The 18,134-nt window shown below is 37.5% G+C and overlaps 1 pseudogene; it reads right to left on the bottom strand.

The window, feature by feature from the left end:
* Positions 1–3,909: 3,909 nt before the first annotated feature.
* On the bottom strand, positions 3,910–17,790 carry LOC107552416 (GTPase IMAP family member 8-like; annotated as a pseudogene).
* Between the last annotated feature and the right edge of the window lie 344 nt (positions 17,791–18,134).

Genomic DNA, 18,134 nt, shown 5'->3' on the forward strand with positions numbered 1-18,134 from the left:
TTCACGAACTCACTGCCTGTCCTGCTACGGCCAAGGAGGCCATTCTTGAACTCACTGCCTGTCCTGTCACGGCCATGGAGGATTATTGTTTGGATCACCTTTATAAATAAACTGCGTTTGGGTACACACTTCAACTCGCCTTCAGTGGACTGAATCATTACAGTAAGTTATTTGCACGAAGTTCCTTTTTAAAACATTGCTTATAACATTTATCACATTGAATAGTTATTTAATGATTTAAAAAGACATAAAGAGGTTGGTGCATCTTACATTAGCATCAACATTACGCAATAACCTTTACTGATTTTTATTTTGCTAATATATGACTATATATATCAGCTTTCATATCAGGCATGCCTTGACAAGAAAATAACTACCTTTTATTAAAGAAAAAAGACAGTTGAATAAAAAAATCTATTAAAAATAAAAATCACAAATCTATTTGTGACTTTCAAAAAAACCAAAAACATTACAATTTCTAGTAATCAACTTTCAAGAACCCCTGGGACATAAAATGGTCTATAGTTAACTATGCAATATACAGGTCATGTCTAAAATGAAAATGATCTTTTATGCTTTTGTTCTGTTATGTTAGTGAAATATTTCATATTGTCCATGTCACTGGGACGGTGTTTGTGAACTGGAATATCATCTTTCAGACTTTCCCTGCTCGGATCTTGAAAACTTGATGTAGTGCTCATGGTGCCGTGTCCAGATGACACTGCATGTCTAGGTCTGAGCCATCGGCACACTTTGTCAGTGGGGTCCAGGGTATCGGCTCCAACTGAACTGGATCCATCTAACAGTGAGTCTCCACCAGAGCATGTGAGCGGAGCGGAGCGGGGAGCGGAGTGGTAATATTTCCTTAAGAGTCTTTCTGAAGATTCCGCTCCGCTCGCTCAAAACGCTCAGCACCGCTCGCTCAACCCAGAATGCCTTTTGGTGATTTGCTTGTTCGAGATCGAGAATAGTAGAGCAGTTATGGAGTTCAGATATTGTTTCAACGAAGTTGCAAGCCTTATACATAAATGTAAAGTAAAAAATCTAAGTTAAGAATGAGCAGGGAGAAGAAACTGAGAGGGAGTGCGGGGAGAGTTAGTAAAGATTCATATTGGAATCTGAAGCGGCACATTGCCAGAAAGCACGAGGATGTGCTACGCAAACATGGTGCCGCAAAAGGTGAGCTAGTTACATACCATAATAAAGGAATAAACAAAGGTCACTGAAAGTACATGGAATGTTGCTAGGTGTTTTATAGATACATTATGCATGCTTGCTTGCTGTAAATTATTTACAATGGAATGCATTCATGCTTGTCATTGGTTTAAGAAACGGGAGATAGGGGACCATGGAATAAAACTGTTTAACTCATTAAATAATACTTAATCCTAAATATGTGAATCATATAGTATAGATATTGATTGACAAATACTTATTTTATTTACAGTATTTATTTATTTACAGTATTTAAATGTAAGTGTAGTGTATTTAATATATGAACACTTTGATGTTGAGTCATTGTAAGGAAAAACAGAAACATACTATTTGGGATTGAGCACTTAATGCTTCCTCTTTGTTTGTGACATAACTGCTCGGTTTCTTCATTCAGATCCACTGTTGCTGCCTCCAACATCCTCTCTATGAGCTCATCTTCACGTTTTTGCCACTCCTCTTCCGTGGTCTCATTAAACATCTGATGCACTGTTGTTGGCTTGCTTGCTTTGTTTTCTAGAGTAAAATATTCACCTCTGTTTCTAGCCACCATTTGTTCGATCATCTTGAGCAGATTTTTCACTTAAAGGGGTCATATGATGCGATTTCAGTTTTTTCTTTTCTCTTTTGAGTGTTACAAGCTCTTGGTGCATAAAGAAGATCTGTAAAGTTGCAAAGACAAAAGTCTCAAATCCAAAGAGATATTCTTTATAAAACTTAAGAGTCAGCCACACCTACCTAAAACTGCTCGTTCTAACACACCCCACATATCTACCTCACTATGTGGGAAGATTTGCATAACGCCACCCAAATGTTCACGCAAAGAAAGAAGGCGTAACTTTTATTCTCACTGTAGTATTTTTGCCGCTGCCGCCATGTCCTGAAGACGCTGTGTGTTTCATTGTGAAAGCGAAACTACTTTGTTTGGTCTTCCAAAAGAGGACGATATCCGCTTCGTCATGCCTAGAGCTGATCCGTGCTGGTCGCTGAGGAAATACATCAACTTAGTGCTGTGGATCACCGGATCAGCTTTCACCGTTTTCCCCACTCCTTCGCCGGGACCGCCGTTCTCGACCCCGCTGCCTCAGCTCACTCTTGCCCGGCTTCAGCTCACGCTAAGCCGGGGCTTTCGCTCACGCTAGGCCGCTGTGTTTTTCGTTGTGAAAGTGAAACTACTTTGTTTGGTCTTCCAAAAGAGGGCGATATCCACTTCGTTATGCCTAGAGCTGATCTGTTGAAGGGAATACTTCAACTTAGTGCTGTGGATCGCCGGCACATTTTATGGAGGACTGTTTACTGATCCTGGGAGAGTAACGTTAGACTAAAATGCCGGCAGTTCTGACTCACGTAAGTACGTTTTCTTTTATCATTTGCCACTGATGATTCAAACGCGAGTTTTGGGCAGTGTGGATTAGCACTTGTTGTTTGTCATTTCTCTGATCACAAATGCAGACAGGGTTTTATGTTTACGCGGCATGATGCAACGCGTAAAAAGACAGTATAAGTCATTATAATCAGTAATTATGTCCCCACTGGATGCAACAATTGACTTGTTTGTAATGGGTTTTAATGTTTTTGTGTCGTCGCTCCGGCTGGACACGGCATCACAGTATGGTAAGGGGCGTAACATTTTTGTCTCACGCTTCAGGTATTCGGCCAATCACAACGCACTGGATAGCTGGCCAATCACAGCATACCTCGCTTTTTCAGACCAATGAGCTTTGTAAAAATCAAAAAGCTGGGGCATAGAGGAGAAACAATAATGTACAGTATGTGGAAAATGTTTTTTTTTAACTTTAAACTGCATAAACATTTCATTACACCAAATACACAAAATAATGTTCTTTTCAGCAGCATCATATGACCCCTTTAATCTATTTGTCCAGTCATTATTTAGCATATGATATCTGTTTCCACACTTTCTTTCTATCAACTCTTGCAGAGCTTCTCCTTCACATGCAATGTACTCCAACTGTTGTGTCCATCAACTAGTGTCCATAAGCAGTGTTGGGGAAAGTTACTTTTAAAAGTAATGAATTACAATATTGCGTTACGCCATAAAAAAGTAACTAATTACGTTACTTTTTATGGAAAGTAATGCGTTATGTTAGTTCTATTTTTGGCAAATATAAAAGCCTTTTCACACCAAAAGTGAAATGAATAAGCCTCAGGCTGAAGGGAAAGTAAATTTAAGTCCGTACAGTAGAATGCAGAAGTAGAAATTTCAACACATTTCAGCAATAAAAAAATACACACAAATGTTTGTCTAGAGTAATTTGTGCTTATTAGTACGGTTGAACTGGATCATCGAAGGTCAGAAGCAAATAGAATGGGATTAAATTCATAAAGGATATTTGTGTTGTTTAACATTTAATTATTGCAGGTTTGCATCATATTCTGAGTAGCATTATTTTTATTCATTTTGAGGAATACTGAATTTTTTGTGAGTGAGTGAGATGAATTAATGCATATTCATATTTATTTTAGAACTACAGTAACATCTTCTGATTTCTCTCAACATGGGGACAGGAGAGCTGTCAGTCAATAAATTGGAGAAAAAAAAGAAACTTTAATTCCTTATTTGAAAAAGTAACTCAGATATTGTCTTGTAAATTAAAAAGTAATGTGTTACTTTACTTGTTACTTGAAAAAAGTAATCTGATTACGTAACTCGCGTTACTTGTAATGTGTTACCCCTAACACTGTCCATAAGTGAATAATATTATAGTATGTTTCTCCTCCCCTTTTGTTGAGATCTTTTTGTAAACGATTCATGTACAGGCAACACTAGCAGGAATGCATGAGGTCCTGGAGAACAAACTGTCACACTGGGTACGATTTCTTTTGCATTCTCCAGAGTTGACGTGGACCAGCCTGGTGTGTCCACCACTGAGACCTGATATCCTTCAATTTGCCCCTGTTTCATCACACATTGCATTGTTCTTGTGCGGATATTAAAATCCTAGATAGAATAAAAATAATTATAAAATTATGAAAATAATTATAATATAAAGGATGCATAGGAATTAAACAACCACTATTGTGACATTAATGACAACGTTGTTTCCAAATTGTGGCAAAATTGACCTCTTCTGGCGTCTTCTCAGAGAAATATCCTTGCAAAATTATGTTTCCTGATGTGCTTTTTCCAACTCTTCCTCCTCCGAGAAGCACAATCCTCAAATCTGAGAGAGTGTATTTCCTTTCTAATGTAAAGAAATTGATAGAATGTGTATTATCTTCAGATAATTACTTATGCTGCTGTTGGATGTATTATTAACAACAATGCAGTTCACTCAACCTTTAGCAGCTCTTGAAGGATATCTCTTTGCTCCTCACTTTCATCATGTTTCTTTTGGCAATTTTCATCTTTGGCTCAAGCTCTGTGGATGGATTACTGTCTGTTTCTGGTACATAATGACAACCATTGTTCTCCATCATGATTTCCTCAATTTTTGCAAGCAGTTCCAATACTTGTGTGTTGTCAGTGTTCTGCTTACAGTTAAAGACATGATATCTGTTCCCACACTTTTTAATAAGCCACTGCAGTTGCTTTCCCTCATTTTCAATATGTCCCTCAATGGTTGCATCTCCAAGCCAGTCTCCTCTGGTAAACAGCACAACTGTATGATTCCAGACCTTCTTCCTCAGAAGACTCGTATGTTCTTCCACAGCGGTTTGAGAAGACTTGTTAAATATTGTTTCAATGGGAACAGTTTATAGAATGACATGTGGACCTAGACTTATGCTATTTTCAATCTCTAATTTGTCCAGCTCTGATGTATTTTCAAGAGGACTGTTATACCATGCACATCTCCTGCAGCTTGAACACACTGTGCAGTTCTTCTCCCAACATCAAAAGCATTTCTCCCCAAATGATGTTTCCAGTTGAACCTTTTCCATTTCCTTCTATTCCCCCAAGTTGTCGACTCCCAATTATTACAATTCTTTCAATCCTCAGGTAGGAGATGTTAACTGTATTTGAATACTATTGAAATCATAACTGAATATGATTTAACAGTTAAATGTACCCCACAATTTAGAATGATAGTAAATTCATTAAAACATTACAATACTACATATGAAGCTGTTGAAATTTAGTTATGAATTGCAAATTCAAAATAAATCTAAGTTATGTTATATTTTAGCATCGTCAAAGCCACCCTTTGCCTAGAATTTTTAAAAATGCACTTTTTAACAGCCTGGGAACACTCTATTCTGGGCTTTTACTGCTATTTTCATTATTTAGTCCACGTCATGCAATTTAAAGCATTTTTTTAAATAATATTTTGGCACAATTACTGTATTCAAATATTTAAGCTTACACCTTGAGATCCAGAAACAGATTTTTAGGATCTTGAGAAACAATTCAGACAAGTGACCCTAAACTTTTGAACGGTAGTATATTTAACCACTGTTATGAATTTGATTAACAAAAAAGGTAAACATATACATGAAAAGAAGATAGCATCAGTGGAAACTCACCGGGGCTAGATGATCGGTAACTTTTCTGTGCCACCGTGATTTGCCCTGTGCCTTGAGCTGACATGTTCTCTTTTGTCTTCTTACTTTCCAATCATCACTATTGGTTAATTCAAATGTGAAATGTTTGAAGAGTAATCTAAATCGAAATGAAACAATGAAATTGTAGACTATTCCTGGTTGCATAGATGTTAGCACACTTTGACACCATGACCCATAAACTATAAGGAAATACTTACTGAACTCAAAACTTGCTTTACTATGTTTACAACATGAATAGTCTATGTCAACTTAGGTGCTGAAACGTACCTTTCAGTCTTTTCTTGAGTTTTTGCCAATGATATGTCACACCTTAAATGCCACATTAGTGAAACATGAAACCCTTGCTTTACTACGTCTACAGGTTGCCAGGTCTACAAACATTAAGTCAACAGTGCTAAGGATTAATCCTCATGAATACATTTTTAGCTAATTTTGAAGACAAACATCACAGTAAATAATATTTGTGCCATAAAGAAAAACAAAACTGAACAAAACCACCTTAGACTTTGAAATACTGAAAGAAAGAGAGAAATGTCAATAAACCTGCAGTGTTTACTGAAAACATATCCACTTTTAGGAGTAACAATAATTTCAGATTTCTAATAGCACTGTTTATTTAAAGCATTTTTAACATTAATGCACTGAAAGTATGTTAAAGTAAACAAATCAAAGACACGAGGGTGAGTAAATGTTGACAGAAGTGTCATTTTTGTGTGAACTAACACTCTAAAAGTGCACAACTGCACCACATCTGGTGGTCTTCAGCCTACCTGCCCCTAATGTTGATACGCCACTAATTTGGGATACTATAATACTTCAAATGATTTACTATGGACAAACTGTTTGCTTTTTTGTAAGCTATGTTTTGACCATACTAATGTGTCTTTTTATTTTAGAATTGAGCGTCTATGGTGCGATGTTTGGTCAGCTGTCTCTTGTAAGTACTATGAAGTACTGCATACAATGGAAGAAGAGAGAGTGCTTGATTTTTATCAGATGAACTGCACCTATTTTGTGTGCACTGCCATTCTTCCACGACTGAAATTTTACTTGAAGTGCTTCATGGGTAGCTGGAACAACCATCCCATCAGAACAGAGGGAAATCTTTCACCAGAACAGCTTGGGCACATTGGAATGTTGCAGACACCAGTGGTTGAGCCAGATTTAGAGGTATGCTTTAAACATTTATGCAAAGTTAAAATGATAATTCTGTCTTCATTTCCTTAACCTTATGGGTTAGTTCACCCAAAAAGAAAAATTCTGTCATCATTTACTCACCCTCATGTTGTTTCAAACCTGTAGGACCTTTGTTCATCCTCAGAACTTTTTTTTGCACACATAAATTGATGTCAAACCACTGGAGTCAAATGGATTACTTTAATGATGTGTTTGGTCTGGTAGTTGTGTAGACTGTCAATTGAGGGACAGAAATCTCTTGGATTTCATTAAACATATCTTCATTTGAGTTCCAAAGATTTTTGGGTTTGGAACGACATGACGAATGACAGAATTTTTAGATGGACTAATGGTACATGCACACTGGCGCGGAGTAGACTGAGCATTTTCAATTAATTCCTTTAGAAGATGAGCTTTACACCCATGCTCAACTTCCATAGGAATGAACTGAAAATGCTTGCTCTGCTCTGCTCACTCCATGCCAGTGTGCATGAACCGTAATGCTTTAAATCATTGAAGATGCATATGAATTTCATTCTTCTGTGGGCAAGGCATTTGGCACAGTTTAACTCTGTCATTCATAGTGTAAATGCTTACATGGACAAATGCGTTCTGTCAACCACTATGTGGCACATCTGAACTTTGGTTAATTATAAACTTTTTTTTTTTAAAAGCAAGCTTATTGTTGATTGTAATTTTCATTGCTGTTTCTTGTTTATTTTATGTTCCTGTGCTCTTTTGTTTATTCTGTATTCCTGTCTTAATTTTATATGTATACTTTTACATTGTAAAGTGCTTTGAGAAGCTCCTTTAAAGGCGCTATAGAAAATTTAATTATTATTACTATTATTATTATTACTATTGGTTTTCAGTCCTATGGTCTGTGTGGTTAAATGAATAGGGTAATGTTGTGTACTATTGATACCTGAAATTTTGTAAACCGTTGTGGTTTTTCTGCCCATATGACCATATTAGCCCAGTTCTGTCAACACTGCACTGGCTACCTATTAAACATCATATAGATTTTAAAATCTTGCTTATTACTTATAAAGTCCTGAATGGTTTAGCACCTCAGTATTCGAACAAGCTCTTGTTACATTATAGTCCTCCACGTCCACTGCGTTCTCAAAACTCTGCCACTTTGATAATACCTAGAATATCAAAATCAACTGCGGGCGGCAGATCCTTCTCCTATTTAGCGCCCAAACTCTGGAATAATCTACCTAACATTGTTCGGGAGGCAGACACACTCTTGTCAGTTTAAATCTAGATTAAAGACCCATCTCTTTAACCTGGATTACACATAACACACTAACACATTTCTAATATTCAAATCCGTTAAAGGATTTTTAGGCTGCATTAATTAGGACAACCAGAACCAGGAACACTTCCCATAACACCCGATGTACTTGCTACATCGTTAGAAGAATGGCATCTACGCTAATATTAGTCTGTTTCTCTCTTATTCTGAGGTCACCATAGCCACCAGATCCAGTCTGTATCCAGATCAAATGGTCACTGCAGTCACCCGGATCCAGTACGTATTCAGACCAGATGGTGGATCAGCACCTAGAGATGACCTCTACAGCCCTGAAAGACAGCGGAGACCAGGACAACTAGATGAGCCCCAGATACAGATCCCCAGCGAGGACCTTGTCTCCTAGACGGCCCCGGGACAAGACCACAGGAACCAGTTGAGTCCTCTGCACAATCTGACTTTGCTGCAGCCTGGAGTTGTACTGCTGGTTCGTCTGGCCAGAGGAGAACTGGCCCCCCGACTGAGCCTGGTTTCTCCCAAGGTTTTTTTCCCATTCTGTCACCTATGAAGTTTTGGTTCCTTGCCGCTGTCGCCTCTGGCTTGCTTAGTTGGGGACACTTAATTTCCAGCGATATCGTTCACTTGATTGCACAGATACTAGTTACAGTATACAGGTTAGAGAGTTGGACTCGGCAGGGATTGTAGGTGGGGGGAGTGAATGTACAGCGCTCTCTCCCACCTTCAATACCACAACTGAGGTGCCCTTGAGCAAGGCACCGAACCCTCAACTGCTCCCCGGGCGCTGCAGCAAAAAAATGGGTGCCCACTGCTCCGGGTGTGTGTTCACGGTGTGTGTGTTCACAGCTGTGTGTGTGCACTTTGGATGGGATAAATGCAGAGCACTAATTCCGAGTATGGGTCACCATACTTGGCCACATGTCACGTCATTTTCACTTTTTCACTATTTAAACTGAACTGAGCTGGATGATGACATCACTGAATTCAATGATGAACTGCCTTTAACTGAAAATTGAGTGTTTACTATTGTAATTTTGCATTATTGACACACTATTTTCCTAATTAATGCTGTACAGTTGCTTTGACACAATCTGTATTGTTAAAAGCGCTATATAAATAAAGGTGACTTGACTTGACTTGACTAAAGGGGAAGGAGTGTAATGTGCTGACTATCTGGTATGTTAAGCCACGCCCCATCTGTATGTATGTGAGTTCTCCATATGTGTTTGAGCACTCAGTAAACAAGTGAGCATGCATCAAAATATATAACAGATATGTCACAGGAAGTTTCCAACATTTGTTCATATTCATTTAAAAGCATTTTGTTTTATTGACCACAGCATTATTGTTGATAATGAGGCACTTTTGATTCATTTTGTAAACAACATTGACTGTTACTGACAGGAGAAATGTGCTGATTCCTCCTGCTGGAATCTACACATCTGACTGTATTTGTAGTTTTAGCTTTTGCTTTGACTTTGAATGAAATGGATATTGAAACTGAATTTCTATAGTATTTTGTAGCTTTTACAGCAGATCAAACGTTAATTTCTTAACTTCTACACACAAATTGTTCATTAAATGTTTTCAATAGTGACGTCCATATTTTAGCAAATATATTTAATCTCACTCTCTTTCACACAGATGAGACAGTAAGCCTCTGTTTGTAGTTTTATTTGGAAAATCATGTACGAGTGAGACACATTTTGCTCTGTTATTCATCGCATACACTTTTACTCCAGGTTGGGTTACTAATGCGAAATGTTTGAAAATGTTTAATCTAGACCGAATGCTGGAAACATAAAGATGATAAGGAAGAGGATGCGAAGGTAAGACTGAAGCGAGAAACACACAGCAGACATGTTTGTTTGGTCTCTATAAAGTTTAATTGAAGACTGAGTTGAATGAAGCAGGTAATAACTGACAGGTTAGTCTTTATCTACACAATCTAGTTAAAGAGGCTGACCTGTCATTGAACTGAACCAGTGAGTATGACGATCAGTCCATTCAATCCCATCATGCATCTGGCCTCTGAATAACTGCAGGCCGCTAAAGCTCAAGGCATCCATGCATTTGGCAAAACTCTCTCACGCAGACGAACATCAGGAGCAAAAGCACTTAGTGGAGGATTAAAGAGGAGAAACTTCAGCTCAAACACATGAAATCACATGAATTCACTGCTCCGCTTCATTACAAACAATCTGATCCTGATGATGTTTAAGACGGAGTTTCTCAAAGACGAGTCAAACCTTCAAATCCTGATCAATAAAACTAAATATCCAGATCACCAGATGAATGGTAAATCATATTATCTGTTTATAAAGGAGCACGTGACATACAGACGCATGAGTCAACAGATTGTAAACTCATATATTTTTTAGCAAACACTCCAATATGAAACTGACAGAATTGTTCAATCATCATTTAAAGTAAGCGACTGTAGCAAATGTTATTATGAGACATTCATCACAAATCACCTGCCAATGGCACACAGATCTGAATGATACAGTCAAAACAAAAGAGGTTATGTGCTCAAGAATCAGTGCGATCATGATTCTGCTTTTGTTATGTGGTTATTAATGAACGTAATTAATATTTATGAAACTTTTACCAGGTAACTGAATCTGATGCATTATAACTCAATGAATCTGTGTTCACCAGTGCTGGCTAGATGACTTACAAACTGTAGTCTGTTACTGATTACAAATTACATGATGAAAACTGTAGTCAGTAATGTAATCTAGATTACTAATTTTAGGCAATGTATTCGGACTACTTTTGCATTACTTTTAGATTACTTTTGACCTAACTTGTTTATAGATTTAAATGAGGAAAATAAATAAAATATATGACCATTAACCGACATCAGAGAACATGCAAATATGTTGTTAAATTATTTGAAATATTAACTGTAAATCCCAGGGGGACTTTAAGTAAATATTTTAGGTCAGAGAGGTTAAAAATGAATAAACGTGAAAACAGCAATGACAAGGACAAAGTCTTCCAGGCTTGAAATATTTCTGTCAGCTATACATCGGCAGTGTTTAGTAACTTGTGTAATTATTGATCTCGTACATGAGAATAACTAAACTATAAATACTTTAATGCCATTGTGTGAATAATTTGTAATCATGTAATCCATAAAAATTTAACTGTAATCTGATTACGAGCATTTTACAATGTAATATAATTTGATTTCGAAGTACTGCATTTTTGGAATCTGATTACGTAATCCAGATTACATGTAGTCAGTTACTACCCAGCACTGGTGTTCACTAGGTGTTCAGTGTGAAATCACATTAAATCACACTGTTGCTTCTCTAAAACACAAATGCATTTTCAGTATTTGTTCGTCTACCTCAGCTGATCATATTTCATAACATTTCTGAGACTGAAGCTTGTAAACGAACACAAACTCAAACACAAACATCCATTTTCATTCAGCCGCTGATGTTCCTCACCTGAACCCAAGACAGATTTAAAAATTATATCCTAATTTAAAAAAAAAATCTAAATCTAAAAATCTTGAATAGATGAATATCTTATAAATTATTGCATATATAATAATCCTCTAAAAGTGAATGGATGCTGAATGGAGTTGAATGTGAATTGTTGGTTTGCTTTGACTGTATCTGTCCACAGAAATAAGAGAAAGCCACTGATCTGACAATGACATAAAGACAAACGTGAGACGCTGATCTGTCACCAAAACACACAGGAAGTCTAACAGCAGCACTTCCTGTTTCCGCTCCGTCTGGACCAATCAGCGCTCATTAAGAGATCAGAGTGTGAGATGTTGTAAGGCATATTGAACCATTCAGACATTAAACACAGGCTCTGTCCTGAATCTCCAGTCTTTTGTTCTCCAGAGCCGTGTGGACTCTGAATATTGGTGGGTTTCATCCTGTGAGAGTTTAGCTTCATTGAATCAGGATGAAACTACATTCAGAGAATCAAACTCAACAGAACTGTGAGGAGAAGCCAGAAGAAGCCAAGAGATGGAGATGCCAGAACGGCTGCACCTGCACAAACACACACACACAAACATCACAAAACTCTCTTATTTTACTCACTGACACACTTTTAGTGGCTTTAGTAATATATTTCACTTTCATTTTAGTCATTCTTTATTGTGTTCCTTGCTTTTTGGCTTGCTTAGAGAGAACAAAACTTGAACTGAATTAAGCTGGATGATGTACTATTGTCTTTGTATAAAGCTCTATGAAGGTGACTTGACTTGTGTGTTTTTGCCATTGCTCTTAATCAAAAGAGACCAAACTTATTCATTTTGGCTAAACTGTTCAGAAGTTATAGGTAAAAATGTCAATTATTCATATCTCTTGACCAAGTTTGGTCTGAATATGATAAAGTGTTGCTGAGATATAGCCTCACATCCATTTCGGCGCGTTCTTTGTCAAATTTGTTGATGCACGCTATACGAGATGGGTCTGTGGAAAATCTTTTAATAACTAATTTCCAGCACGGTCTGAAGACAATCTGAGCCAATTTTGGTGAAAAATCAGATGAACTGTCTAGGATGAGTTAGAAAAAGTGTTTAGCCCTTACCGTTCAGAAGTTATTAGCATAAACATGAGTGCAAATTTGAGCTGTTGGTGGCGCTACAGCGTTTGAGTTAGAGACTCCAAATTTTTTGTGGTTAATGTTGAGGTGGTCCTCTATCCGTGTGCCGAATTTCATAACTTTCCTGCAAGCGGTTCTATTGGCTGCATAGGGACTCAATAGCAGAAATAATAAGAAAACTAATGAGTACAAGAGTAGCTTGACCCCTAAATATCACATCAAACTGCTTATGATTTGCCTAGTTTGTAGGTTACTTTGAAGCATCTGCAAAATTAATAACTATAAATTTGTTTAGTAGAATATTGTGTTTGGAAGTCTGTTTTAATTTCTTTTCTAAATTTAGCTATATTTTATTAACTTTATTTCTATTTTTTATTGCCATATCATTGTTTATATGTTATTTGTGTATCACTACTAAGAAAAATACAAAAAGGACAATAACATCTAATTTAATCTAAATGTAAATATGATGATAGTCATGTTTCTCAGTTGGGTTGCATTACTTTGAATTAAACTCTCATCTACTTTTCTGCTATCTTATGTATTTATGTTCCATCAGGATTGTGTTAATTCAGAACTGAACCTACAATCTAATCTACATGTAATTATTATGATACTCTTGTGATTCTCAGTTTGATGGAGTTGCATTACAAAATATCAACTACTTTTTTTGGTATCTTCATTATGCATGATCACATGGTTACTTGTATTTTATCTTCAATCAGGATTATTATCCTGATTATCAGGAATAAATCAGACTATCAGACTAATAGTCGGAGTCTGAGTCTGATCAGGATTATGTTCATTCACACTAAATCATCTGTGTTTTCTGATTAACGGCTCTATCTGCTGGTCATTCAGTTCATGAGTTCATCACTCATCTGCTTCATTTGAGCAGCATTTGCACTGATTGAATGCTTATCTTGAATACAGTGTGATTTGCTTTGGATAAAATAATTTGCCAAATGCGTAAATGCATAGAAATATAATGACAAGTTTCCTTATTTGTAAGTGACCTTTGTATAAAAGCATCTCCAAAATCTCTTAAATGGACTGTAATGTCCTTATGCACTAATGTAAATGTGGTTTTACCTGCGATGCGCACTTGTGCGACGGCTCCGTCTCCTCCCTCACTGTGTGCGCGCACCTCCACCAAATAATCGCCCTTCTTCATGGGCAGATCGATGGACTGCTTCGCTGTGGTGTACAGCATGCCATTGGGCTGCCCCTCCTGCCTGTACAGGACCTGAGTGAGAACAGCAAAACATCAAGCGCTGACAGAAACCACAAGATCTACACGCGGGTCACACAATTTGCACAGGATTCAGTGAATCCAGGATAAAAAAAATAAAAATCCTAAACCAGTGACAGAAATGAACTTTCCATTAAGGAGTGATATTTACCACCTTAAACTGATTTCCAGGGGCATCTTAGAAATTATGTGTAATCTTTCTTGTTAATTCTTACATTTACTCAATAAATGCAGTTTGAATATAAGACACTACAGGGCTAAAACCAATCAAACAAAATTGATATCAACAACATCCACCTTTGCACTGCAATTACAACTGCATGAATAATGTTAGGAGATCCATGTTTTAAATATAGAAAATACTGAATATAGAAATATGAAATGACACTTCAAAAATTAATCTATAAAAGCCAGTTGGTGGTGGCAAATCACACAGTGTCTGATGTAAATTATTGAAAATAATAATTCTAAAGATTCCTTCAGTGCTATTTCTGCCATAAAATGTATGCTAAAAATAGTAAGAGTAGTATACTAATAGAATATAAACAGCAACCATTCTTAATTCTTATTTTGTGAATTCTGTAAAGATGACAGTGCCCATTAATTATACTGGAATTTTATTTACACCAAAGATAGACATCTCTCAACCTGCCCTGTCTCTAATGGAGGTTTCCGAATCTAAAGTTAATACATTTCTGAACTCTCTTAAAACCTCCAAGTCTAAAGATATATTTGGATTAGATTCTATCTTTCTTAAAAGGCATGCAGATTTATTTACTGGACAAATAACAAAGTTAATTAATGCCTCTATTAAAGAAGGGAAGTTTCCGAAGGACTGAAAGTCAGCCATTATTGTTCCGGTTTATAAATCAGGGGACCCGACTGAGGCGAGTAATGCATTGAGAAATGCATTGCTGAACAGTTGTTAACTCGTCTTAATAGTAGCCCTTACACACTGCACCCAATGCAATTTGGATTTCGACAGCAAATTGCTTTCTTTTAGAAACTATCAAGTTAAAAATGGACAAAGGAGGTGTTGTTGGGGCTATATTCTTGGATTTAAAGAAGGCATTCAATACTGTTGATCATCAAATACTCGTTTGTAAACTAGCTAATTTAAATTTTTCCCCTAATGTGCTAAATTGGATGAAGTCTTATCTTACGGGTAGAGTTCAGTGTGTTAGGGTGGGTAGTAAAACGTCACCATTTCTGTTCAATAAAATGGGTGTGCCCTTTCTTGTTAATTCTTACATTTACTCAATAAATGCAGTTTGAATATAAGACACTACAGGGCTAAAACCAATCAAACAAAATTGATATCAACAACATCCACCTTTGCACTGCAATTACAACTGCATGAATAATGTTAGGAGATCCATGTTTTAAATATAGAAAATACTGAATATAGAAATATGAAATGACACTTCAAAAATTAATCTATAAAAGCCAGTTGGTGGTGGCAAATCACACAGTGTCTGATGTAAATTATTGAAAATAATAATTCTAAAGATTCCTTCAGTGCTATTTCTGCCATAAAATGTATGCTAAAAATAGTAAGAGTAGTATACTAATAGAATATAAACAGCAACCCTTCTTAATTCTTATTTTGTGAATTCTGTAAAGATGACAGTGCCCATTAATTATACTGGAATTTCATTTACACCAAAGATAGACATCTCTCAACCTGCCCTGTCTCTAATGGAGGTTTCCGAATCTAAAGTTAATACATTTCTGAACTCTCTTAAAACCTCCAAGTCTAAAGATATATTTGGATTAGATTCTATCTTTCTTAAAAGGCATGCAGATTTATTTACTGGACAAATAACAAAGTTAATTAATGCCTCTATTAAAGAAGGGAAGTTTCCGAAGGACTGAAAGTCAGCCATTATTGTTCCGGTTTATAAATCAGGGGACCCGACTGAGGCGAGTAATGCATTGAGAAATGCATTGCTGAACAGTTGTTAACTCGTCTTAATAGTAGCCCTTACACACTGCACCCAATGCAATTTGGATTTCGACAGCAAATTGCTTTCTTTTAGAAACTATCAAGTTAAAAATGGACAAAGGAGGTGTTGTTGGGGCTATATTCTTGGATTTAAAGAAGGCATTCAATACTGTTGATCATCAAATACTCGTTTGTAAACTAGCTAATTTAAATTTTTCCCCTAATGTGCTAAATTGGATGAAGTCTTATCTTACGGGTAGAGTTCAGTGTGTTAGGGTGGGTAGTAAAACGTCACCATTTCTGTTCAATAAAATGGGTGTGCCTCAGGGATCCATCCTGGGGCATCTGCTTTTCAGCTTATATATAAATGATTTACCCTCTGTATGTACAGGGTGTGATGTTCAGATGTACGCAGATGATACATTAATTTATGTCCATGCAAAAACCCAAAGAACAAGCAGCTTCTAAACTTAGTGCAATAATGATAAATGTAAACAAATGGCTTAATGATTCACATCTGGTTCTTAAATGTAAAGAAGACAGTTTGTATGTTTTTCACAAAGATGCACTCTGTAACTGACTGAGATCCTACAATGTATGTGTCTGGAAAGATCATTCAGGTTCTCTTATGTTAAATATCTTGGTATTATCCTCGATTCCACTCTCTCCTTCAAAAAACAAGTGAAGAAAGTATTGCAAATAACTAAATATAATCTTGCTAATTTTAGGTATATGTCACGAATCCGGTCCGTGGCCTTCCGTCCGATTGCCACCAGAGGTCGCCCTTTCATTATATTGACTTTCACACCACACAGACTGTTACACGTCACCCTGAACTACATTTCCCATGTTACATTGCACTGATTGGACTCACCTGCAGTCAATCACACACACACTATATTACACCCACTCAGATCCTTCTCAAACAGCCGAGTATTGTTTGCGTTTATCGCTCTCCAAGTGGTAGCACTTTATGGAGCCAGTTCCCTGTCCTAGTTTTCTGAATTTAGTTTAGTCTTGTTATACCCTTGTCTTGATTCCAGTCTGTTTATCTCGTCCTGTCTGTCAGCTGTCTGCCCTGGAATTATTGCCTGCCTTGGATTATCTCTTTGTCTTGCCGTTTCGGACTCTGTTTGCTCCTGCCTGGATTATTGCATGTTTTTTGGATTACTCATTTGCCTCGCCCTCTGGATTACATTTGCTGTCGTTTGACCCACGCCAGTATATGGATTACTTTTTCGTCTTGCCCTCAATATACCTGTTTGCCATTGTTTGACCCTGCCTGTTTCATATAATGTCTCTGAATAAAGCTTTGCATTTGGATCCGCATGTCTCATGTCTCATTCGCCCCGTTACAGAATACTCAGCCACACAAGGATCCAGCAGCTTTTCGGATGAACATTGGCCAGGTATGGATATTGCAAGACTGTTATTAGCCCTCGAGCAGGGCACGTGATCACTTGAGGACTATATTCAAGAGTATCTAGCCATTGCCTATTACTCTGATTTACCTGACTGTGAGTTGATAGAGTTTTTTTGCGAAGGCATTAATCAACCACTGAAGCCTAAGCTTAGACGCGAGGGTCCGCGTTCATCACTCTGTCAGTTTATGTACTATGCTTTGTTGTGTGTTGGCTCTTCATTCACTGTGGGTGTCGCGGAAGAGGAATGCGACACCGCGCCTGTGACTGAGATGGCGGACGCACCAGTTTGCACTCACAAAATGGCGGCCACCACAACACCCCATCATGTCTCAGCTGCTCTTCATGAGACAAGTCAAGTTACATCTGTTCGTTCGGAGTCCCGTCTAGAATCACGCCACATCTCAGCTGAGCTTTCAGAGTCTCGTCACGTCTCAGCTGATCTTCCAGAATCTCGTCACTTCACGTCTGATCATCTTCCAGAGTCTCGTCACGTCACGGCTGATTGTTCAGTGTCTCGTCACAGCTGATCGTCCAGAGTCAAGTCATGTCACAGCTGATTGTCCAGAGTCAAATCACGTCACAGCTGATCGTCCAGAGTCAAATCACGTCACCGCTGTTCGCTCAGAGTCCTGTCACTTCCTGTCTGTCGCACCCAGATCCTCAAGGTCTGTTCTTCAGTATCCCAGACTGGCATCCAGTGTGGAGGATCCACCGCTGGTGTCAGCACGGGCTACTGGTATCCCT

The sequence above is a fragment of the Sinocyclocheilus grahami genome, unplaced genomic scaffold (genome assembly GCF_001515645.1).
Source record: "Sinocyclocheilus grahami isolate Dianchi unplaced genomic scaffold, SAMN03320097.WGS_v1.1 scaffold450.1, whole genome shotgun sequence".
Taxonomy (NCBI): domain Eukaryota; kingdom Metazoa; phylum Chordata; class Actinopteri; order Cypriniformes; family Cyprinidae; genus Sinocyclocheilus; species Sinocyclocheilus grahami.